We start from the raw sequence: 27,693 nt of genomic DNA on the forward strand, positions 1-27,693 counted from the left end.
ATACATCCATACATACAAACTTTCGCGTTTATAATATTAAGTAGAATACATTATTAAGGCATAAATATTAAGTATAGATAAAAGACCAAACGTTGATTGGATTAATACATATCTTCAAATTACCAGAACACGGAATATAGGTACCATAACCAACTAATTCAGACAAATGTAGTGTGATCCTGACACGCTTTTTATGTGGCAACTAAATGATTACAGTCTGAACCCCGTGGATCAATACCATGGAAATGTCAGAACCACACGATAAGACTGCGATATTAAATCGTAATAACTATTGATCAAGTTTCTAGTGGTAATAGCTTGATAGCTGAAATGTGTAATGATGAACGTTCTTCCTTAATTGCGAAATCTATTTTGATGATTCTATTTTTGGTCGTCTAAATACTATTGTCAACATAGTGAGCAAAAACTAGAAAATAAAAAAATAGTTACTTACCTGTCAACCTACGTAGGTGGTCCCGGTCATATTAAACTAAAATAAAAACGTGGGGCCCATTAACTATTGCTGTAGTACTTTTTTCTAGAGGTATAATAGGTGTGGATTGCATCGACTTACTATAATCGTAACTGGAGATTTTGACAATCAATAATCAGCCGTAGCGGCTTCACCAGCGAACGCCGAGCTCATGATCTACCAAAGTATAAAGATATGCTTTGCCATAGGTAGGATTTCACAGGGGCCCCACGTTTTTATTTTAGTTTAATATGACCGGGACCACCTACGTAGGTTGACAGGTAAGTAACTATTTTTTTATTTTCTAGTTTTCAGTGCAGATAAGATAAAACCGTTTAACTTAAAAGTTTTTTTACCGATTTTTTATTTTCTAGTTTTTAGTATTTAATGAAAATGCGTACCGAATATTCCTCATTCTATCTAATTCATTTAGTGTATCATTATTACACGGTCTCTTACCTGACAATTTATTACAATCTAATTCCTCAATACATAGCCCTTCCAGATACTTTTTTTTTAACAACCCCAAAAATCATCACATGACCTCTCCTGCTGTGGGTCAGCAGCGGTGAGGGAGTGTCAGACTCTTGACTAAAAACCGTTTTGTTCCGTCGTAGGCCTTTATGTACCAGGGCCGCGGTAACTCTTTCGAACAATCTCGCAGCCCAGGCAGGCCTTGGCCCTGTTGGGCCCCGCTGGAGTTACTGACAGTTTTCTACTTGTGAAGCCCTTTCATTTGATACCCGTATTGGTGGGATTGATAAAAAATTGTTATCAGCCATTTGGTAGCGGCGGCCATCTTAGATTTCAATTTTGCATAGTAAATTGTATTCTACTTGTTGAGACCTTTCATTTGATACCCATGTTGATGGGATTGATAAAACCTACGTTATCCGCCATCTTAGATTTCAATTTTGCATAGTAAATTGTATTCTACTTGTTGAGACCTTTCATTTGATATCCATGTTGATGGGATTTATAAAACTTAAGTTATCCGCCATTTTGTAGAGGCCGCCATCTTGGATTTTAATTTTATATAGTACATTGTATGCTACTGGTTGAGAACTTTCATTTGATACCCATATTGATGGGATTGATAAAACCTACGTTATCCGCCATTTTGTAGCGGCCGCCATCTTGGATTTCATTTTTTATAGTAAATTGTATTCTACTTGTTGAGTCCTTTCATTTGATACCCATGTTGATGGGATTTATAAAACCTAAGTTATCCGCCATTTTGTAGAGGCCGCCATCTTGGATTTTAATTTTATATAGTACATTGTATTCTACTGGTTGAGAACTTTCATTTGATACCCATATTGATGGGATTGATAAAACCTACGTTATCCGCCATTTTGTAGCGGCCGCCATCTTGGATTTCATTTTTTTATAGTATATTGTATTCTGCTTGTAGAGCCCTTTCATTTGATACCCATATTGATGGGATTGATAAAACCTACGTTATCCGCCATTTTGTAGCGGCCGCCATCTTGGATTTCAATTTTTTATAGTATATTGTATTCTGCTTGTAGAGCCCTTTCATTTGATACCCATATTGATGGGATTGATAAAATCTACGTTATCCGCCATTTTGTGCCGGCGGCCATATTGGATTTACAATGTTATTGATATTACTATATTGTATTGTCATCGGAATTAAAGGTGTATACAAAATTTCAGATTATTCGGTTGACAGGAAGAGGGTGAAATTTGAATTACTAAATTTGACCCAAGAATGAATAAATAATAAATAAAACAAACGGGGTAAGCTAAATAAAACCGTTTAAAAACACTCTTTACTTAAAAAAACACTCTTTACTTAAAAATCTTTTATAAATAGACAAAAAATACAACTGAAAAAATCTTTAAATTACACCTAGGAAAGTTTACTTGAAACCCTTTTATCATGGTATTTTTTGTAGTTACAGAACTGTTTTATCGTGGCAGTGAACGACTTTCCCCACCCCTTAATTCAATAACAATTGATCCTATACATATCTCAGGTGATTGATGCAATAAATTATTCTGCTCAATTCGTAAATTTTTCACGAACTACCTACTCAAAAGCTATAGATAAAGCTATATGCAAACTTGATGTTAATAACGACGGAGTAACGGTTTGGTTAACCAAACATAAAAATCCTTCTGTTTGGAAATGCGGTTAAAAAGAGATACAAAAGCACCATCAATATCCTCAAAACTACGAGCTTTCAGGTTCAATGAAATCCAGCTTTGAATTGAATCTAAGCCTGAAATAAACCGTTCATATCGCTGAAAGGACCATGTTTTGAAAGGCTATGACGATAGACGAAAGCTTTCAGTAGCTGAAACTTCAGATTTGAGCACTCTAAACGGACTTGGCGTATGAAAGCATTCGTTCGACCACAGGGCTGCCTATCCACTGAAGCCAGACGAGGCTGTGGTGCGGAGATAAATAGGATAAATTTCATGAAATGGTACCAGATTTTATAAATTGTCATTTCTGAATATTACGCTTCGGTGGACAAGCAGCCTAAGACGATTGTCTTACACGATTGTGTCAAGTTTGTGTAGGAAATAAAGTATTTATGTATGAGTAGCTGTTAAATGGCATTCAAGAAAACAGTAATTGTGATTTAAATAGCCTACACATAAATGCACCTTGGACTGGCTGGTCACTCTAAACTCTAAACCAATCAAGTAACTGACTGACCGACAGCCCAATAATTTCAGCCAGACATAAGATTGACGATACGATAGAACTGTAAATTCACATCTGAAGCCGATAGATATCTACATAAACGCCTATTAAAAATAGCTCTAAAAGTTATTTACGTTACGTTTTAAGTGCTTTCAAATTATTTACCCACGCCCACGTATTCGAGATGAAACGAATGCCCCATTCATTCGTATCTCTTCGATACGTAATGCTGAAGATTCCTTTAGAATTTCAAGCGTACCTATTGAAAATATTGAGATGATCTCAGGATGTACTTTTCGAGATAAACCATTAAAAGATTTAATACTGAGAATGAAGCATGGCGTGAAAACAAGAGAGATAAGAATTCTAGAAAGGACAGCAGAACATGAATAACACTACCAAAAGTAGAGTAGAATTACCTAAAAGATAAGTAGCGAATACTCTTTGCTGAAAGAGGGCATTGACTTGAGAATTCCCACGCACTTTTAGATAATTCCTCGAAACCCTTTTTAAGATCCTGATTGAATAACTAATAATGAAAAAGCTTTTGGAGAAAAGGTTACCTATCTATTTTATCTGTATGGAGTGGGAAGAAATTTTGTTACTTTAAATAGGTAATAATAATCGCACACGTGAAGTATTAAACCAGGAAGTTAGTTTAGACCTTTTCTAATGCAAGATACTAATTCCAAACTGAACTTGAAATAACTAATTCAGCAAAGACAAGAATTAACACTTGAATAAACGTAGCCATCAATAAAAAAGCTATTATTCAAACTTCAGTCAACCAATTCAGATAGTTCAAAGCTCGTAAATTGAAGAGCGGGCTTTGATGTCCGGACTCAACAACTGTTTGTCTGTTTATTGACGCTCCTCAATTGGCAAACATTCGCTATTCTCATCCAACATATGGCAAGGCCTTATGGTAAGAAATAACGGATGTCTATTACTGAATAGGATTCTTATAGCTTATTACATAAGTCTGGTTAAAATTATCTATGATATAATTTCATATAAATTACCTTCGAATTGCGAATGAAACTGGTACATGATCACCATCCCAAAGATATAGAAGCCCTTAAGTTATTCTCAAGGAAGAAGTTGAATATGAAACGTCGGCATTCTGAAAACAAGGCAGCCATGTGGAAAATTGGGCCGGTGAGGTAAGTAATGGAACTAATTTACTAAACCTAGTTACAGAGAACCAGTTACCTTAAATCAAAACAAAATTACCACAAACAAACATTGAATGTTTCACTCAATCCGACAAATCAAGTTTTCAACTACAGTGAACCAAAATTTCAAATAACAACCAAAACTGAAAACGAAACAACGCAGGTTCGCTTGCTCCAGAGAGCCCATTAAATTGCAGTAAAACCGACGCAACGAATCAGTTAGGCGGACAAAAAGCTTTTTACTAGTTTCGTGGGCTGACCAGAATAGTTCCTTGTAAATCATTTTTCTTTTTACCTGACTGAGCAAAAAGGAAGGTTAGGTAAGTTTTTTTGAACACAGAGATGAGCAAAACTTCACTGGGTATTTGAGTAAAACTACGAAATATTGACTTACCCACACCAATCATATCATCTTCAGTCAATGTCAAGTTCAACCAATTTCATAAGCAGCTTCAGCAAGTCACAGACAATATAAAAGGTATGCAACACAAGTTTATACCACGCGCGTTTCACGTCTATGTAGTAAGAACAAACCACTATCGCGATCAGACCGACTGCACAGTAGCATATTATCTTCCGATTTTCACTTATGACCATCTGAAACGCCCGCACTATGTTCAAGAAGTACTTGTCATGCGAATTTCGACCTTTTGTTTATAGCTTTGGATTCCAATTCGGCTTTGAAGACCCCTTGTTTGTTATGCCCTTTTCTCATGATGAGCTAAGTATGATAGGATTGTTGAAAATGTTTTTCGGATCCGATATTTGGGAGCAAAGTTTGATGTCGGTTACACAAAAATTGAAAGAATTGCTGTTAGAAAGAAGTTTGTTGGATAAAAGGGAATAATATAATATTGTTAAACAATGTTACTTTGAAGTGCTACGAGTTTGAGCAAGGTTAGGGATGTTAGGAGCCACCTGTTGCCAAACGTAACCAGCTTTTATCGGTACTTGTAGCTTCTTATTGAGCGCGGTGGAACGGGTCTTATAGCTTGGGCGCGTTTTATTTGTGCGATAAAATATTCAAGATATGCCCAGAGTATGATAAACTTCTCAGTGAACTTTTGGCAAAAGTTGAAGTAAAAATGGGGGAAGGTAATATCGCCATTAATGAATACATACTAAACGTCACTATCTTTCACATAAGGAATGATAAAACATACCCATAATACACAAAACAGTACAAATGCAATGAAAAATGATCCCCCGAATGCAACATTTCGATCACAGCACTAAAATGAGTCCACAATCACAAATGAACATCCTTAAATCAAACAGGGGTCTCCAAAACCCAACCACTAGTTTTTCAAGCTTTTTCCGAAAATGCAAATGCGACACCGGCCATCTGTTAACGTATATTATCATGAACTAGCAGTTAGCAGCTAACGCTTGGGAGATAAAGCCAATCAATATGTGGGCCTGAGTGGGTGCGTATAGTGTTTAATCAAGCGGCAAGTAGGGACGTAAGGTATATTAATAGGGCAGCCTTTGGAGATATTTCTGCTTTTTTGTTAGCCAAGTGACCTGGATTTGCAGTCTCTTGGCCGTGTAATCCTGTTTCAGGGTTGTTGGGTGCGATGGGTCCATCGCTTGTTATTTAAATCACTTATTGGAAAAAAACATTTTTATAGACACAAGAGAGTTTGCAGAGGGTGTAACTGAAAACCGCGACGATATTTCACAATTTTTTCCCCGATATTTGTGGTATAAAAGTTATTGATTTTCCCGTCTAGTTTATTTTTCAGAAACAACGTAATTAGCGAAACACAGACTTTCTACTGAACAATGTGCACAACACACGAACGGACGGTCTCCCTACAAAGGATTTGTAAAAATATCAGTGTTTGTTTCTACGTACAATGATTGACGTACAGTGGGACCTTGCTGAAAATGTTTATTTTGACGAGTCTGAGCATTATCATCAGCCATGTTGCCAGCTTTATTAGTAGAGATAAGTAGTAATACTGTAACATTTTCTAGAAAAACAAACGAAATTCGTTAGTTTGTTACGTTTTCGGCGCATGCAATTTTATTAGAACGCTAGATAATTATGTGAAGAGTTTGGGATTTAACTGTTACGTTTGAAGCAATAATCAGTGTCTTGCACTTCTAAAATATCTTAAGGATTCTTATTTCCCTTATTAATCAATCAATGATTTATCAAGTATTTGATATCGATACCTCCACAGTGAAGTCTAGACATTTTGTCCCATCAAAAGGCTCCTGCATGGATTGGTAGAAACGCAACTGTGGGTTTTTTTAAGGCGGATCTTTCTATTTTCCTATAAGGAAAACTAGATTTGAAATTATGGTTTCAAATTTTTTCCGGCTACCATTCTTGGTAAATTCGAATACGCGTGGACTTAGTTATAAAACAAACAATATAGAAGTTTGTTTACATTGGAATATTAAATTATTGCCGCTTCACGCATTTGAAGGTAATATTAATAGATATGAGGTATTTATTTCTACTTCCATTCATCATACTTAAACAATCATAGACAGATATTGTTAAAATTGTGTGTAATATAACTGGTGGTTCGTTCTTTTTTAAATAGCAATTGGTCAGTACAAGTCTCCCTTCCCGCTGCGGATGCAGTTATTTAAAGACGTCACACAAAAAAAGATATCAACAAACAAGGTGACACACCTTCCAATAGAAGAACCGACTACTTATTCACACATAGGTAACAGGAAGAACAGCAAACTCACCTAACATAAAACTGAAGTGCCCTCACCAGTAAGCAAAGACGCTGAAATGTCGACCGTAAAATATAACGGGCACATAATACCTAATATATGTACGGGTATGGCTATCTACCGCCCGCAAGCCTGAGGGAGTAATCTGAAGATCACTCATTTCTACTACGACTTCTCGACATGTAATATTGAAGACTTCCTATCCATTTTGCTGGAGATATCAGAAGTCTGCAATTTTCAAGAAATGGGACGGTTTTGTCGTACGATAAAGGATTGTCGACAATTTTGTTGGTAAGTTTTGATGTTATATCAGGTCTTAGCTCTAAAAATCAAAATTAATGAGGCAGACCTATTATGAGGGTCAAAAACATAAAATGCATAAATACCTCCACTATAAAATACATATTTATCACTGGAATCAAACTCTGCGACAATGTATAGTCGAGAATTAACAAAGGTGAATCCTGAGAGTTCTGCTAATAAGATGTAATGCAATTCATTCGTTAACTAAAAGCCAGGTCCTGTTAAAACAATATTACCTAAGTGTATGTTTACTTGGGAGCTTGTTAATGCTCATAAAGCAGTAATAACGTTACCCTTCTCATCTTTATCTGACAGAAGATATGAATACAACGTTTAATTATGACCCACATTGCTGAAATTGTGTTCAGTAACAATGACTTTACGTACAGAACAGTTTACAGGGACGAAATATATTTCACCACTTCTAGTCAGGTATAATCCAGGAACATAATTCATTTGTTTTAATGAAATTATTTAGATGATGAAATGTTATGAAAAGTGCAGAAAAGAGCGAAAATACTTTGCCATAAATGAATGTAGCAAAGAAAATCGACAAAATGAAGATAGATTATTATGGAAGTTATTTCTCGGCTGAAGTTGACGCTAAGACCTCTCCATCTCGCGTTCTTGAGCTATTGTTAACGTTCGCTTTTTAGGCAAGAAAAGGCTTCATCATTTGAGCTCTTACAAGTATCATGTTACAGAAATTCTTATTTTGAGTTGCAATTTTACACTGAGCCTATTTTTTTTATATAAATATCTTTGTATGTATGTGTTGAAAGGTATTGTCCTCTATCAAATTAAGACAAATGTGAGTAATCCCCAGCGTCATACCACAACATCAACTCATAATACATACTTTTGGGAAGGTACCGAATTTATATGTACTACAGGTACTCGTAATAACTTTAGAAGCCAACTTCGACCTGCTTCAACGGAACTTCAGCAACAAATCTACGTGATCTACAAGTCTGAAACTATATGGGTAGCCTAGTGGCTTACAAGTTACCGAACGTGGGGTAAGGCGCGTTTCCACTATGATTCGGAAGGATACAATAAGTATCGATATTTAATCGTTAACGAAAGCATCCAATATGAGAGCAACCACCTCGATTTAAATAATTTAAACTTCCTCGACTTTAAGCGGCACTCTTTTTTTCATTATTTAGGGTGCGTCTACACTGGTGCATGTAGCTGGAGGAAGTTAACATGCGCAAGTGACAAGTGCACACGGGTGGGTATTATGCATGTTACCTGCATAAGTGCCTCAACATGCGCAAGCTATTTGCACCGCGTAGATGCACTCTTAATGCAGATTTGCTAACATGGAAACGACCTGACCAATGCGCATATATCACAGCTAATCGGAATAAACGGATTACTACAGATCGATTATCGCACCTGATGCTAACGTGTTTATGTCCATTATCATATTAGTTCAATACGTGTTCTCGTTACTAATATAGGAGAGAATTTCTATAGAAACTGTCAGCTGTTTCAAAAAGTTATCTAACTTGGTTCTATAGATCCTTTGTACTGAAAGTAAAGTTATGACAGGTGGTTATCCTGATAAATCCTGTAAAAATTCTAGTTATTATCCTGATGATTCATATTCTTAATTGCATAACAGATCGCTACATCGATTCCCAAATTTTTTGTTGCCCCTTAATACATAAGAGTAGAAACACGAACGACCCTAGGTATAATATATGTTTGTACTTTGTAGCACAATTTTGGCGCGAGCTGACCCTAATCACCGTGAATAATATCGATTATCTTAATCGTTCTAACGTAGACATAAAGCGGTGTAGATCAATTCTGTTCAAAGAGAATCCCACCAAAAACATTAAATGTAAAAAAAGCCAAGCCTCTACGCAATTCTTCCACCGTAAATAGTTTTGAGATCGCATAGAAGCCAAGTCCTGTTCAACTTTATTTGTAATCATAAATTAATATTTTGTGACTATATCAATAGTTTTGTTCACATTACAATAATATTGACTTGGCCATGAGCACAATAAACTATAAATATAATACAGCATATCTGGAAAAGTCAAACATAAAGTTTAATATCACAGAATTAAATACTTTTAGTTTATTGTTACTAAATGACCGACAGTCAGTATCATCCAACATCAATGAACTGCACATGTACTATGGCGCATGTTTAGTCCATAGTGATCTCAAATTCCAATCAGTCCAATCGTAAAATCTTGTCCATATGATGATGATGATGTCCTCCTAGCCGATTATCGGCTACGGCGGCTGTTCTCATGTAAGGAGATTAGCCAACTGCGCAGGACATATTATAGTGCACAAGAAATTGCGCAGACACAGGTGCACTCCCTATTCCTTCACTCTCATAGCCCGATGGGACGGCAATCCGACACGACCGGAAAGAGATCAGGCGCAGGACCGACATTTACGTGCTCTCCGATGCACGGGTGAATCAATCACCAACTTCCAGGCTTCGGGCTGCTTTGTGAAAGTCTTCTAAAACCCACAAAGCGATTTCGGCCCGACTCGGGAATCGAACCCGAGACCTCGTGCTCAGCAGCCACACTTGCGACAATAAATTTATCAATCCAACGGTATTTACACGGGGACACACAAGGAGCGACTTTAACTTGTGCTCAAGCATGACTTCGTGCAGAAAGGTATTCTATGTTATTGTTCGCTATCTTAGAGCATGTTAACCAGAAGAAACCTTTTGTATGACTCACAAAGCCACACACCGGCGGAATCTCGCCTTCGTGTAGGTACTAGTTTTCCAAAATACCTGTTCCTTAGGTTGTTCATTAACTTCTACCAACTTCCACAAGTAAATTAGGTTTAGAAATAACAGACATGTAATACTGTTTCTTTAGGTCCCAGAATTGTTTTAACACAGGTCAAAGCCCTCTTAGACAAAGGGAACTAAGACCCAACCTTTTTGACAACCTTATTTACTCTGTGATTACTTTGCTGTTCAGGTAGTTTTCAGCTTTTATATATTCTAGAATATTTAGCTTTTTCTTTTGGTTTCACTCGTTTTCCCAAGGGACGCATTCACGCACTCGCATAGCATCCGTCTCCAGGGTCCCATCTATTGCTTTATGAAACAGCTATATTTAACCACTAGCTTCTGGGAGCGGTTTCCTTCACGTGAAAAGTACTTTAGTCATCCGGATAATAATTTTCTTTAGCCTCTCTCAATAATCCAATCCTTCTCCGTGTGAGAGGAGGCCTGTGCCCAGCAGTGGGACGATAAAAAGGCTGTAACAGTAACTCTCTCAATAAAAGAGCTAGCTAACACTGAAAGATTAGCGCGCTCAAGCAATCAAACTCTTCACCTTTGTAATATTGGTAAAGATACCTAGATTATACCGTTAAAAAAATGGGAATAAGGAAGCGCGGAAAAGGGTCGCAAAAATACCAAAAAAATATTAGTTAAAGTATAAAAGTTCCGTTGAAAACATACCGGCAATTTACCTTTTCTCCGAAACGTGTTCGACAAAATGTTTATACACAATATCACCAGCTAAAAGGCACAGAGCAAAACTAACAAGATATCTAATAATGAAAGTTTCCGTAACGCCGGGACGTGACTCGAACATAAATAAGCCCAATTAGATGGAACAACGGACTGACTGATGTCGGACAAAATGGCCGTTTCCACACTCAACTCTTCCAGATACTTTTAATCTTTAATGCTGAGATTTTTTCACAATGATATCTCAGATTTTACTATAAACTAGCTTTTACCAGTGATTTCACCTGCTTCCTAAGAATTGTTGGTGCTTTCAGCACCAAAGAAAAAGATATGTGAATATGATGACTAATACTAAACGGTTTTTATGAACTTTAGCAGAGATATAGCTTATAACTCAGAATAAAATACTAGTCTATTTTTTACCGGCTGCGGGAAGTTGCCTAACATACATCCATAAATGCTCAATGATCCTGCACATTTTGACAAAACAATATAAAGAACGGATTGCAATTATTTCCTTTCGCGTGTCAAACAGCAATTTATGTACAAATTAGGTATCTCTCTACTCTATACGAACTATACGAAGCCTACAATATGCGTCCATGACTAGCAGACTGCAAAGATTTTAATTGCCCACCGAGATGAAAATTAACAGGCTTTATGAATCTCCGGCTGCAGGAGACAAGGCAGAAAGTTTCCCATTTCGCGTGCAATTATGTCATACAGTGGAAGTTATTTTCAAAAGAATCATACAGGCGGTAAAAGGTGATTGAATAATATTTCGTACCGAAAATTCACGAAATGTATTGGCTTTTTACCCGATTACGATTACGAAACGTTACCTTCCTTCTTAAGAAACCTCCCTTCCTTCTGAAGGTAACGTTTTTTATAAACATCACACGATCACTTAAACGATTTTTTGTAGGAGAAAAATATAACACACTGATAGCAATTAGTGCAACGCTCTCGTTCTACCAAGAGTCGGTCAGAAAATCTTTTTCAGAATGTCCTACAAAAATTCGGCCCAATTATCTGTCCTACAAAGTCTGTGGTTGGCGGGAATCCTTATAAGTTTCATTTTTTTAATACCCTTTCAATGTTTTAATTTCATTTGTATCATATTCTTCATAAGATATACATACGTACTTATGTATGTATCTTCAAATTGTCCACATACCACGTATTACAAGCAACCAATGATACACCGTTGTATTAATAAAACGTTTACAGTTGTCTGTCGACATAAAACTGTATGAAACTAATAATGCGGGCATGGTAACATGTTTTACAATGCTAATGCTAAACAATGCGCCTATATCTTTCATTCAGAGAATTATACGTAACGGTGTTCGTGTTTTTGCACAAAAAGCACGAAAATTTACTTCATTGCAGTATTAAAATTTGTTCAGAAATGGCTGTTTTTTTATTCGGGTATTTTACTCGTATACTCCTTAGCCGCTACCGTCTGTTTGCGATAAGTTCAACATTACTGCAAGGATTTTCATGCGGTTTAAACTATTAGACAGTGCGATTTAGGAGATACACAGCCAGAGAGAGCCGCTCGTGTAGTCTAAAAACACGTAAATTATAAAAGTGATACAAACAATAAACATCATCTCAACATTTCCTAAAGTAACATAATGTAGAACACGCATTATTTCCCTTTTCCCACGAGGGTAAGAAGAAACTGAAGAACACCATCTTTCCTTACATACTTCCTTTTCACAATATAACACAGTAATGTTCAAGGTATGTAGGAAATATTGCCTAGGCGTCGTGGGACTTGCATCGAAATTTCTAGAATAGCGCTATAGGGAACTGTCACATGAATCTTTACGTGTTGCTAGCTTCGCGTGCCGGAATCGAGGAAACGCCAGACTTAAAATAAATTAAGTTTTATACAGTTTCTAGGCTTTACATGTGCTCTAGCACTCTGTAGAAGATAACGAAACTTATATCTAATCGTAATTAAGAGTCGCTCAGTGCTCAGTAATTATAGAGACTTTTGAGATTATGTTCCTATAATCATTATTTTTTCAGCAATAGGGCGATTATTGATTTTCAAAAGGGCCTTTCAACGAGTGCCTCTTCCAGCACCTATGCGGCGACCTCTCCCATATTGTCCAACCACCATTTTCCTATAACTACTTTAAATGACATCTCTTCAAAATCAAAATCAGTTACACCAAACAAACGCGTTTTGTACGCTTGCACAACAATCAATTTAAATAATTCAGCAGAAAGTAGCACTGCAAAGTGCTAACAAGCTGGTCCCATTTCAGTGCACGCCACAATACCCCACTTCCTTGAGCTAAGTTTTACACAAAGTGCGGAATGGCAGAGTTTGCAGCCCAAGTAGTTTGTCTACATTATTGAGTAATAGAATTTTATACAGGCACTGAAACTGGATAAAAATATTAAAGTAGCTTCGAGAGGAGGGTGGGAATTAAATATTCTGATCTTAGAAGCTGTGGTTGTGGTTTCTATTAGAATAGATAAAATAGTTACTTAGGGTTAACCCTAAGTAACTATTTTATCTTTATTTTTAAAAATGCACAATAATTTTTGAGAGCTCGATTGCAACTCGAAAATTTGGCTTTTTTTACTGGTAAATGGGTGATGACTAACAAGATAACTAAAAAGCTAACCAGATATAAAACAGGAGCAAAATCAGAAGGAAATGGTATGTCCCCAATAATGCAACCTATTTTTTTTTAATGGCGCCAATCACTGTCCAAAATGAACCCAAACACGTTTGTTTGTTGCAGTAAATCGTTTGTTTGTGACAACTTAACAGTTTGGTATATCCTCTTTGCAATTCCTTATGGAAACACGCCAAGAGCGAAAACAGCACCAAAACCGCAAAATTGGACACTAGCCAAAAATATCAAAATCGCAATAAATATGTCACAAAACTTTCTACAGGAACGTATAATTTGTTACCTTCCATTGTTATTTAAAAGAGAACTCAAAACGATGAACGAATCAAAACTTTTGTATAGAATCAAGACAAATACGGGCAACTTCTAAATATTTGTTGAGTTAAGTTAACAATGAATGGAATTGCTGAAGATGGACGCCAGAAATATCCTAAAACTTTTAAAGTAGAAGAAAAACTTTGTTTATGAGAAACGTTCGTGTTTTTGACGGAGGTCAAAACGTTGGATTGTAAGTTTCTTTTGTACAAAGCTTTTTATGTTAAATCTTTTACCTGCGTCCCGTGGTAACTACTGCCCGTACCGGGATAAAATATAGCCTATGTTACTCGTGGATAATGTAGCTTTCGAATGGTGAAAGAATTTAAAAAACGGTCCAGTAGTTTTTTAGCCTATTCATTACAACCAAACAAAGTTTTCCTCTTTATAATATTACTTAGTATAGACAAAACATTTCCAAAATTCTAAAAATATTACGATTTTGAAGAGACTTTCACAAAGGCGAGACGTTCTTAATTCTAAACCCTAGGGATCTCTCAATTCTAGACTCTATCCATCTTATTATAAAACGTTGTTTTAAAAAAGTACCTGCTTTTGTACCAGGTTTAAACCACCGTCCCGAACAAAGTTAGAGGACTAAACCTATTAATAAAGCGGGTACTTCTTAAAACCACGTTTTATAATAAGGTGGTAGTGGTCCTAGTACCTTACGACATCACAGTATTTTCTTTTCCAAAGAACATACTTTTTTGGAACATACAAATTATTCGTTACCGACGTATTAAAACTAGAGATTTTTTTGCAATGACGGGTTATGAATGAAGATGTGTAAACGAGATGTGTAGCTGAAACTGTTATAGCCATAGTAACAAAAAAGTGTTCTCCATCTATAAACACGACGTCAATCAAAGTCTGAAAACTGAAAATATTAGTATAGATAAAAGTTATTATTAGACGCCTCAATTCATAACTGGAACGTGGAGAAGGAAAAAGATTCAGATACAACTACAGACGATTTACTAGAACGAGGCATTACAAACAGTTCCTTATCATCATCACTTAGATATTAGATCCTCATTAATTTCTGCATTCAATTAATCTATAGATCGTTTTAAACAGGACTATCGCTGTGGCGGCATATTGGACTGATGAAGTGTAGTCTCACAGTAAGACATGTCATCGACACGAAAGAAGAAGAAGAACAGGACTATCTATCTACCAAGTTACGCACACGTTGAGCATATCATTAGTGACAATTTTGATAGAAATTACGAAATTGAACAAGAATTTTAATGGGTTTACTACTCTTTACAATTCTCCGACCAATGATAAAATATCTACGTCCGACTGTCGAACAAGATGAAGTGATATAAATCGATGAAATATGAGAGATATATATCTTACGTCCCATCGATAAGTCAGTTAATTGAAAATATGTCAACTGGTAAAAGTATTTTAATGTTTTATTTTATTCTCTCTTTTTGTTATATTGTAAAGCAATTTCTGCAATGAATCTAACAGCTTCATCGAAAAAGCTCAAAATACAAGCAGTTTCCAAAATAAAGCACCTTACATCATCCACATTACTGAACACAGGAGCAAATTCGCCAAATTAAAGTTGAAAGATGCGACAATTTTCACAATGGCACAAATACATTGTCATATTAGCCTGAAAAAACCTGAGGGGATCACCCTTGCTACTAAGTGGTGTTTTATCCCACCCCAAAGAGATGTTTTAAGGACCTACACGAGGACATCAACCAAAATACACACATGTAAACCTACTGTATGTTAAGTGTTTTGAGAAGTTTTCATGCGCTTATGTGGCTGTGACTTAAATTATTATTGCACTTAATAAAATATGAGTTTATCTAATCCAACGTATAAAGCGGCAAAACTAAACAGAATTGTAGAATTGATTTGATGATTTAATTTAATGAGCTAAAGGTGCCAGCAAAACTAATGACAGTCAATAGAAAATATGACCTGTTCAGTATGAAATAATCAAGATAATAATAAAATACTTCAAAGTCGCCATTGTTTGCAAGAAAGTCGATAATTCTCTATAGAATCCACGGAAAGCTACTTCAATAAATACGCGAGAACTTGCCACGCTTTGTCAATGAAAGCGAGGATTCAAAGTTTTACTGAACATCCCAAGACACACCTGTAAGACATTGGAAAATAAAATTATTTACAAATGTCTGTATATCTACCTTCGTAGCGGTCTTCCGAGGTTTTATTCATTCGTAGGTTTCGACTCATAACATGAATTCGCCTAAGACTTCTTTTTGGCTCGTCTTTACAAAAAGACTAGAAGTCAAGATTTTCAAAGATTTTTAAGAATGCATATTCGACTCTGTTTAGATATTCGCATAGTATGAACAAATCTTCTACATGCTTCATAAGAATGGATATATAGACGCATTTAGGTACACGAACAGGGCAAGTTCTCTCGTTCAAAAAGTGTTTTTAGAACAACGAGAATTCTCCAGTGTTTCACGATATGACGGAATACACGATTGACCCGCTTTCAACGAAAACGAAAACCGAGCTAGATTTCCTTTTGTATATTCAATGCCTATTTAAAATTCTACAAATGCGAAAAAATTAGTGCTCCTGAGTGCTTTTGAGTCAAGAGAATTTTGCATGAGCGGTTTATACTACGAGGAGTTTGTATCATTCATGAATTATCGTCAGCAATAATGACGTTGATTCTATTTTTTTACGATTTTTTACTTAACTTTAAACCTTCAACTATATCATACTGTAATCCAAGCCCTTCTGGCGAAAAGATAAGTCAATCAACACCCTAATTAGTCTGAAAAGTAAAAGCAAGCGTTGTCGTACCTGCGTATCGCGATAATAGCCCGAAACTTGAGTAAATGTAAAAAGTTTTACCCCAAAATAATTTGGAAACCTAATTTAATTTTTGAGTAGGGACGCTCATCGTTCAGGGGCACCGCAAAACCCAATTTCCGTGGGTAATCTACGTCGGGAATTACAAGCCGAGCTACGGAAACTCTTGGTAATCCTACTAATATTATAAAACCGTATGGTTTTCATGTTTCCGATGAACATTTCTAGCAAAGATGTTCAGTAAAAGTCAGTTGGAAATATAATAAAACTTATATTCTAAGTAAGAGATAAAAAGCAACGTTCTCAATCAAGAACTAACTAAGAACACGAATAACAGAATTCAAGACAATGTTATAATTCCATTTGCAAGAAAAATACGTCAAACTGATATAAAGCACAGTTTTCTTAAACAACTAAGAAGAAATAAAACAGTATCAACAGGTTTTCGTCTAGCGGGAGTACTAAACGTCAGAGGAAAGATATATTCTATCCATTCCTTGGTTCAACGTTTGTACACAAACGATGAGATAATAAAGATGAGAAATAGTTACGCATAATCCTTACTTAAACTAGAGTAACTCTGTATGAACACGACGGTTTCCTAAAAATATGAAGAAAATAACATTTTATTCTGGTATAGTAAGTAGGTCCATTGAGACACGGGTACAAACGATAGAAACAGCTAGTTCTATATAAAATTGGGAATCGATTTTTCGTCCCAACCTGTTGAACGCAAACATATGCGTTAGATACTTATATAGACGTCAACTGAAAAAGACGTAAGGAGATAAGATTCACAAGAGTACAATGGTGTTAGGGGAATCGTTCATGCGTGTTAAATGTGGGGTTCAACTGACATTTATTGATGAATGAGAAGTAGAGGATGCAATACAGAGACGAGCGCAGGGGGATGCTTAGGTACGATAGTGATTAGGGGATGCGTAGGGATGCCACAAAAGGACGATACCTAAAGATAAATTAAAACATCACAGCAGAAATCCAGAAAACCAAGTTTATAGCTTTGAGACTGCTTGATAAAGTTCCAAGAGTGGTTTAGTACTTGATAATATTGGCAATCCAGAATCCACACAAGGAAAACTTTGAAAAAATAAAAATTAGAATAGCAAAAACCGACTTCACGGCGTACCCGTAAAGAATAGAGTAGAACATGCAATATGCATGAAATAGAAACGACAGCCGGCACAAAATTAATATTTACTTTGGCAATTTACAAGTCAATACCGTCTGGTTTGTGTACCGAAAGAAGTCTGGAAGCTCTTCATCATCTGGAATTGGCGGTTATTTTTAGTTTTTGCCACCAACCTGCTTAGACGTAAGTAATACCTGGCAACATTGTTGGTCTTTCGTTCCAGCCGTAATACCAAAGTAATATTGTGAATGTGTAAGTTAGCGTACACACTACAGTAGCGAAATTATTAACATTATCTACACATATAATTGATGCAGTAGTTGATAGTTGATGCAGATGAAAGATAATTTTGTCTGAATTAAAAATACAGCTATACTCAATGATCGTTTTAAGAACACGGAATAGGCAAAAAAAAATTTTTTTCTTAATTTTGTTATTCAGAACAATTCTAAATCGCTACAATAAACAGAACAAATGGTCCCATCCATATTAATGAGCTTTTCAGTCACATTTAAATACTGAATATCGTTACGGAAATGTCGCAAACTTGTTTGTTTTGCTTTTATAAATCAGTACACATTTGGTTTTGTTCTTCGGGAGCGAGCAGTTCAACCTCAATTACACTGGTGGAATTTGTCCCTTAATAAACGGTTCCGTATAAGCTAGTATTTTTTACTCGACAATAATTATACTAATGGAATCAACTGTGATGGCCATGTAATGAGGAGGGATGATACGCATGCAACAAAGTGTGTGCTAAGTATGAATGTAGATGGATGGAGAGGAAGAGGAAGACCTAAGAAAAGATGGATGGATTGCCTGAAAGATGACATGAATAGGAAGGGAGTGAACCGCCGACCCCAAGTAAAATTGGGAACAGGGCAGGAGAAAGAAGACTAATGGGATCAATCAAATCAGAAACATAAAACGAATTTAACTTCAAAAACGCCTAATGAACTCAAACTACAATTTTTAAAAACTAATGAGAAAAACCTGAATTATGACAGCGAAGAAAACCCATTGCAATAAAATTATTTACCCCTCGGTATTTTATCTACCTTCTATAAGAAAAACCATGTTTATGATACGAGACCTGGCTGGCGAGTTGCACAGCTCAAAAACATTTCCAGCTTTTCATAGGTGAAATATAAAAAGAAACATCTAAACACCCACGAAAAAATAAATAAGCACCCACGACTGATACATATTTTCGAAAACGGTACCCACGGGACTCTAAAAAATGTGACAATAGAAAACACACAGCCGCGTTTGCGCAGACTCTTTTAAATCTTACGATATAGGTCACTGATACGTTTCTTTGTTTACTTTTTATTGGAAATATGATGACCTAGTATTTATCGAGAACTGAATCTACAATCTAGACCGGTTGACATTTAGCCGTTCTAATGCTTATCAAGCTTTATATGTAAATGTGTTATTTACATTAAGATGCTCGTGGTTACATAAAAAATAAATGTTACGTTATAATATGTTGATTGGATAAACAGTGTCAATAAGCTGCAAGGAGAAAACAGTACAGTGGAATAACTTAAAACATCAGTAAATCTTCATTTTAAAAAAAAGCTGGCAACTCTTTTAAAGAAGTCACGCTTGCTAACATAAATTGCTGCGACAGAATAACATTCAATTACTTAAAGTTAAGTAACGTTTCAGTATTTCTGGGTATGTATGTGACACATTTAGGTATATCCCCTACAAATGAAACCCGGAAGACTCCCGTAAACCCCAAGCCAATGATTATAAATAAGAATATACGTTTCTATAGGAACAGTATTCACAGTTTTAAAAACGTATATCCTGAAGTATTCAGGCCATCAATCAATAAGGCTTGGATTATTTAGTGAAACAACAATCATAGGTCGACGCCTATCGCTATCTGGCTGCCAGAGGAGCTCTTAAATAAACATGAACAATCGACGGTTTCGTTTTGTTTTTAAATGTGTGGAAATATAGAGCTACAGAAAAAATATTTCGCCTTCACAAAGGCCGTAATGAAAATACATCTATGGTTATTTGAATGACGAAGTTTTCAAATGGAACTAAAGTTTTGTAATATTTTACAAAAAACATAACCGTGGAAACTAAAGCCCAAGACTAATCAACAAAAAAAAATCTTACAAATACTGAAATAGTAACAAGTATCCTTTATGCACTCGCATTCCTCCAATGTGCATAATATTTTTTTTGTCACCAATGAGATCCGAAATACAGGAAAAATACTCGTTTTTTGAATTCCGCATTTTCTTATTTTTATTACGCGGTATGATTTTGACACAAAACAGGAAAACGCTCAAACAATATGCAAGCAGATAAACGAATCCTATTCTATTGTTAGTTGTTTCCCGATTATTCTGAAATTCAGATATTTCAAAAATGTGTTTGAAGTATCATACCTTACCTTACCTTTCCTTACTTAATATTACCTAATCTCCTTCACCCTGAAACTTTGGATATGTAGATGTTTGTTACTCCTGAACTCATTTTAATAAAAAAATATGTCTCAAATGTCCAGGAAGTTCTTTTACGACAGGGTGAAGCTGCGGAGAACTGCTAGTACCTACTATAAATGTGAGTGTCTTTTGTGATATTACTATGTATATGGACGGAGTATCTAAGGCTTATCAAGTTTGCGCGTCACCTAGAAACATGCTAGTACTCAAACAATGCACAAATCTCGGTCATCGTGCATCGCAACACAAAATCCCATAAAACAAACAATTTAGAACTAATTTATTAATAGATTCGCGTTGTTATCACGCCGCTCGGATCCTGCGCAGATACGTTGAAGGTCGTTTACCAGTTATTATAATAATAAAGTCGTCTGCGGATCTCTGTGTACGGAATTTAGAAATGTTTTGAATGGCCATCTTTGTGGTCTAAGTTAAAATAATTACAACATACTGCTTATGGTTCCATAGGTCTTAGTCTTTCATTAGTCATAAGTCATGACTTCGCTGTCCGTCCCTCTCATGAACAGTGATAATATTTTTTACTGACGTGGTAATTTTTACAGGCAATGTATTTCTTTAGCCAAGGATATGCTCGATGAAAGGATAATGCACAAAAACGTCAGACTGTCCTCAAAGAGCCATCACAGGCATGCCATTAAAATTGTATATTCCGAGTGAGATTCAAACAAACTACACTCAGCGTATTATGTAAATACAGACCTACCATGTCGTAATATTCATTCACGTACTATAGTAAAGTATAGTTTGCAAACACTACTAGCGAAGACTCTCGGCCGTGTAAAGAGACTCTCGTTATGGAGTTATCAAGAGCTGCTAGCCTGCGAGCCAGCTACAGAAAGCGGTATTCCTTGACACGCAGCGTATTGTTACCGAGTTCCCTGTCGGGAGTATTAGCCATTTGTTAGTTGCATCCTATTTTACGAGAGGTAAGTAGAATATTTTTTTGTCTTTTTTCTATATCAATTGTTTATTGGATATGCAGAATAATTACGGTGGTGTAAGTGCCATTGGGCAATAATAAAATGCTGATATTTTCAATCAAACACAGAACAAGAAGTCCTGGTGGCCTGCTTCTACTCTACTTTCCAAGTAAGATACCTATGACTGAGTAAATGTAAACGAAAACATATTGAGGTAACCAGGACTTTTGAAGTCTAAGATCGGCAACCCGCTAATGAGCTAGCATGGTAATTCACGCTCATTCCTTTTATGTGTGAGAAGAGCCCTATATTGGGACAATATACCGATGATATAAAAAATCAAATGAAATACCAACTCATTGACACTGCCATACCGCAATATAAATCTAAACGGCCCAATCGTAGTACTACAATAGTTTGAAGTCAATTAATTAGTACGGCAGCGGAGCCCGCCGCCCATTTAGAACAATTAGCGGGACGAGTCAATCTCCCACTCGTTGTGTCATGTTCCATGTTTGTTTGTTTTGGTAAGCAAGAAGGTTAGTGTTTAACTGGAGAACTGCAGACCAAGATTATGAAGAACTGGAGACCATGGATCAAGGAAGATCCAGGGTTTCCAAAAATGTTGATTGAGTGTGTGACATATATGTGTGTATTGCCATGTATAAAATCTTAGTAATCGTACAAATGTGAAAATAACTCTTGTCAGCGTTTTAAGGCAATCACGTGTTAACTATCTAAGGCAGGACATATATTACTTTTTGTGTAGGTAGGGGATGTAGTTTTCTCGAGAAGCGAACGAAGTCGTGGGCGAATTATGTAAAAATAGAAGCTAGGTCAATTTTGCTTGAACAATGAACAGCAAACACAGAAACCTATACACATTTATAATGGGTAGGATTACTAAGGATTATGATGGATAAGAAAATACCAAACGTAATAGGATTAGACCAAAAATAAGAGGGTAGAACAAAAACTGTCTTGGCTACGTCGGGATGGTAACGTTATACATAACGTAAGTCTGTAGTTATTACCTTCATTGAAAAAAAATCTATGTACCTAACCAATATTAAAAGGAAAGAGTGTTTGTTTGTTTAATCGAGCTCAAGAACTACTGGCGCTGCCGCATTGAAACATTCTTTCAATTTTAGATAGCATACCTACTTATCAAGGAAGGTTATATCTTCTTTTAACCAGAAATGAAGTTCCCCGGGGATACGAGTAAAAACGCTGGCGAAACTAGTTATATTCATAATTTAAAATATTCTACCATTATATTTTGCCATTTTACCCTTCCCTTTATTATGGGAAGAAAGGAGAGACGACAAAATAATGACGGGGATTACTTTCAAGTCACGTCTTCCTTGAAAATTAGAATAACAAAATACAAGTTCATTATAATACGCGATCAATATTCATGTTATATCAATTAAGGTAAATATTAGTTACGCAATTTTTTTTTTACTAAACGTTTATTACTTCAAGGCATATTTTTTAGAAATTGCTGCTTTATATAACACTAGTTGTTGAACGCGGTTTCACCCGCGTCCCGAGGAAAATTCTTCCCGTACTCGGATAAAACTTAGCCCATGTTCAACATAGATAGTGTAGCTTCCTAAAAGTGAAAGAATTATTCTAATCGTTTCAGCAGTCCCGGTGCCTATTCGATTCAAACAAACAAACAATCAAATCTACTTAGTAGTAAGTAGTCTAGATGAATTCGAGTAGCTTATTTTGCTGTAACTAGTGTGGAAAATAATAAAAATCGAAGCAGTTTAAAAAACTGGGATTTACAAACGCACATCCTTTACCGATTGAAAAAAGAATGACGTCAATCGACCCAGCCAGAGTAATTGGTGAACATACACAAAAAAAAAACGGATTGATGCATATCCCACACTTTTATAAACTAAAAATAGGTACCTACATCCAAACTAATATTATAAATGCGAAAGTAACTCTGTCTGTCTGTCTGTCTGTCTGTCTGTCTTTTCTTCACGCCTAAACTACTGAACCGATTTGTGTGAAATTTGGTACAGACATAGTTTGAAACTTGAGAAAGGACATAGGATAGTTTTTATTACAAAAAAAAAATAAAAATAAAATTATTCCGGACATATAGCGCCATCTATTGGTCAAATCAAAAATCTGCTGGTAGTCACTATTCCACGCGAACGAAGTTGCGGGCAAAAGCTAGTGATTAATATATTTAAGGCCATTTTAAAGCCTGTATGAAATGTAAACTTAATTCCTATAGTAGTTAGTATCAGAAACAATACTTATATCAATGCAAGCGTGTGAGATAAGAGGTCAATGACCTAGCTGTCTATAGAAGGCTAGGTTCATATTGTGGAATATTAAAGTGTTCTAGATTTCATTACAAAATAGGGACAGGACTTTTCTCCTGTATTACTGTTTTCCACTATCTCGAGTTTAAAATAAAATATTTTTTTAAACAGCAACAAGAATATATCTACATACTTATTAAACTGGTGTAAAATACAGAGATGAAGCTAAAAAAATACCACACTTTACGCTTCATTCTGTAAATATTAAAAAAAAACGATACTTTTCTTTCTTATAATTCTTATAAATTACTTAAAAAGCTGTGTAGAACAACAATTAGATCATACAACAAGATCTGTAATGGAGATGTGATCCCAACAAAATCAGTATCAATACTTTACAGCGTAAATGGTATAGCATTTAGTTTTCATTAGATCCAATTACCGAAGTGTGGGTGAAATTGACTTGCTACCACTAGGATTCTGTTGCTTGCGATACTATCTTACTATTTATTATTTGTATTGAGATAGATTTAATTAGACGTGTTAGTTAATACCTTCTGGTTATTTGTATTTTTCTATAGATTTGATGTAAATTATGTAAACATTTCACTGGTTTTTAAGTGTAATTTAAGTAATATTTGTTTTACGGATCTGTTTTCTATTTTGTATGACAAATACTACATAGTTCGGAAAGAAGTTATTCTAACTAGAAAAGTGCCAGTTGTTACCAAACGGAATGTTAGGTTTAAGTTCTGAATGTATTTGTCACTGTCTAGATACCTATCTAGAACACAACTTATTGATATAAGTTACAGATATTACAAAAGAACATTACAGATAGCTTACTCAGCATAATAAAATAACCTCAAGTGAACAATAAGGCATTGTATACTAAGTATAGAAACACTCTAGACACTATAGTTTTTATTAGGGTGGTTTGCACCAATTAACTATAACAATAAACAAACCATTTTCAGCTGTCAAATTGCCAATTGGACCTATAGGTAACAAGTATACAGCTGGTTCTTCCCGGAGCTACAGGTTTGTTCTAAAGTTGCTGCGGCCCTAGTACATAAAGGGCTTTAAAAGGAACATAGTATTAGATTAGTCAGTGCGTGTCAAACACTCCCTCACGCTGCACCCACAGCGGGAGTGGCCATTTGATGATTTCCCATAAAAAATACACCACTGGTTATGGTTTAACTCGGTCTTGATATTGTATGTAATATCAATTAATACATTGATGTAATTAGATAGCCCTGCAATGTCTAATCAAACAAATCACTATTGGGACAGCCACCAAATGTCAAATGATCTAATATACCATCACCACGCTAGTTCTTATGTAAGGATTGTTTATGTTGATTTTTGTACATAGGTAGGTACATAGAATAAAGATGTAATCAAACTTGTAATGTATTTTAAAATTTGAATCTAAGTTGCTCAACTTTAACATACCATTATTATAAATTTTTCTATGTATATGTCATATTCAGAAAAAATTGAGTTTTCCATTCTTAAAATTATGTTTGTTTAGAATTTTTAAATACTGTTTTATTAGTGTTTATGAGAATGACTTTCAAGATCATTTAAAGTTCATGATCACCATAGTTTCTCAATAAAAATAAGTTATTCAAAGATATCATAAAGTTGCAACTTAACCTCCAGACATGCTTGAAGAATATTATTTAGATGAAGGTAGTCTACAAATGTAGAGCCTACAGAAAAAAATATCTTTTACAAATGTTTTTGATTAAAATTTAACTTTGTAGTACTTTTTGCAGTTTCTATAACTCAAAATTAAGTCTAATTGGAAAAAATGCCAACTTAACTTGTTCTGAAAGTAAGTTAAAAAGTTTGTCTTATCCAATAAGAGTCCAAGAAGTACATATGTGCAAGGTTAATTCTCAACACAACCTAACAAAACTGTTATCATGCCCATATCATGTTGAAACCCACTGCACTATTAATTACAAGTAAAAACATTGAAAATCATGTCAATTAAATAATCAAGAAAAAAAAACAAATTACTTTTCGTGACTATCGTAGTCCACCCAGTAAGGTCACAAAACATCCAAAATAAGCACGGAGATTAATATTTTTTAATTATTCAAATAATGCAATCATGGTATGAATGAAATACGAGTTTTTGAAGCGCCGCCTGATACGGAACACATTAGTATTTACAATATTATCTTACCCTTATCGTACACCTCCGGCACTCAAAAGATAACGGCACATAATCACAATTATATCACTCGAGGATTAGAAATGGATTTAAATGCGATAATTCGAGAAAAAACATATAAACTTTGATTTCCAGTGACACACGGCGAAACGAAGTCACCTCGCATGAAGGCGCGCCACTGCGGTGTTGCCAGAACACAACCACGTTTACCCAATAACAAACGTCAAGTCAAACTAAATAATTTATTTCTACTGAACACAAAACAAATTCACACAAACGACAAAAAGACTTATTACATGACAAAACTATGTATTTTTACATCAACGTCTCTTGCATATTGATGATTTTTTATCACACTTTGGACAGTAAGTCGCACAGGGATATGATTTCACTCTTCGGCACGCCTGGTCGCAAGGTTTCGCCTTGTTGTTTAGTTCTGAACAGCAGTGACTTACTGAGGTCTTATCAAGTCGCAGTCGATAGGTTGAATCAGACAGCAATGCTAGAATAACCGGTACTTTATCTCCTAACAGTTGTCGTAGTCTCAGAAATTCTGAACGTGTTTTTGTCGCTCTGTTGTTTGTCGTAATCGGTTTCACCCTTGGCTTCCTACAGTTTCTTAACTTCCTCGTCGAGGGTTCAATGTTTTTGTTTTTCGATTTCTGACCAATATCAAGCTTTGTGTCTCCTGCACATTCGGGATCTACCCAACCTAAGTCGCTACTTTTTACACTTTGATTTCCCATATTCTTACGGATAATTTTGAGAATTAAAAATAGCACAAAATTTTGACACTATTTTTTTTCTTCAAATTGCTGTGGCATAGTTTGTAACCAGCGGTAGATATTGTCTTTGTACTATAAAACCTTTTTATTTAAGTACATATTTTACCTTACACGAAAAAACCTAGAATACCTAGTACCTACACGTGCTAGTTACCTACTTTACTTGCATAAAAGCATGCCTGGGGAGTGAGGCTTGATTCTGCTAATTTTACTTAAGCGACATACCTACGTTTGATATCCAACTAAGATTCAATCACAATTACGATTTAATTACGAATGAAGCATATGTATTATCCTAATTTTTTTTGTGTACAATAAATGTTTTTATCCTCAATATCATATTGTAAGCATATGATTTATAATTGTAGGGCAGACTACCCGATAGCGGATAGACCAAAGGCAGACGAAAGGCAAACCAACCAATGCAATGTCATTGGAAACCGATATTATATTAGTAGCAGAATTCCCACTAAGGTTACAACTGCTATTGAGATTCAATTGATATCCAATTGACACATGATTAAATTAGCAGAATTGAGCCCCAGTAGTTCGCAGCTCATTTTAATATTTTCAGCGCCAAAGTACGTAGGAAAGATGAGCTGAGATGCATTAGGCATTTATGGCCGGTGGGAGTGACGAAAACGATCAGTTACGAGTAAACAAAAAACAAGGCGTTAGAGTTTCTTGAGACATCTTAAATAAAGTGGGTAGGTTCCAAAGAATGCGTAAAAATATGTAGGTACATAGGAGACTGCGTGATAGCAAAGTCAGTAACGTTTCTTAGTTCCACGAACCCCCGCCTTTTGGCGACTACCGTTTTAAGAGATTGTCGGTAATATGACATCTCCGCTCGTTATTTTGCCCTCACGGGTAAATATAAATAGGTAGGTAGGTACCTAAAGAATACACATGTTACGCGGCTAAAGCACCTAGGTTTAACTGGGGCCCGATTCTCCTAAGTTAACAATGTCAAAATCGAATAGAAATTGAATCGCAATATGATCGCAATAGCAGTTTAAACCATATCGGGCATTCTGCTACTAATACAAGCTGTTGATTTGCATCCGTGCCATATTCAAGGAGGTAATTATGCTAATGATTCTCGACACAAATCAATAAAAAAATTGGTACGTAATTTTTTTTCTTTAATTTTTTTTCCGAATTCCGTAAATGTTATCTAGCCTTATTTAAAATTGGCGCGTATGTTACTGGCCTTAAAATCGTGCTGCGCCCTCACACAAACGCAAACACAAAGCATACGCAATGTTCATTC

General features: G+C 35.6%; 1 protein-coding gene across 6 annotated transcripts in view; it reads right to left on the reverse strand.

The window, feature by feature from the left end:
* The window catches only part of LOC124642746 (inositol 1,4,5-trisphosphate receptor), a 105,703-nt gene extending 79,872 nt beyond the window's left edge, over window positions 1-25,831 (reverse strand). For all 6 annotated transcript variants that reach the window (XM_047181376.1, XM_047181375.1, XM_047181374.1 and 3 more), the window contains exon 1: window positions 25,648-25,831. The gene's annotated coding sequence lies outside the window, so the exon portion shown is untranslated. The remainder of the gene's footprint in view (window positions 1-25,647) is intronic.
* Between the last annotated feature and the right edge of the window lie 1,862 nt (window positions 25,832-27,693).

This window comes from Helicoverpa zea, chromosome 25, assembly GCF_022581195.2.
Source record: "Helicoverpa zea isolate HzStark_Cry1AcR chromosome 25, ilHelZeax1.1, whole genome shotgun sequence".
Classification (NCBI taxonomy): domain Eukaryota; kingdom Metazoa; phylum Arthropoda; class Insecta; order Lepidoptera; family Noctuidae; genus Helicoverpa; species Helicoverpa zea.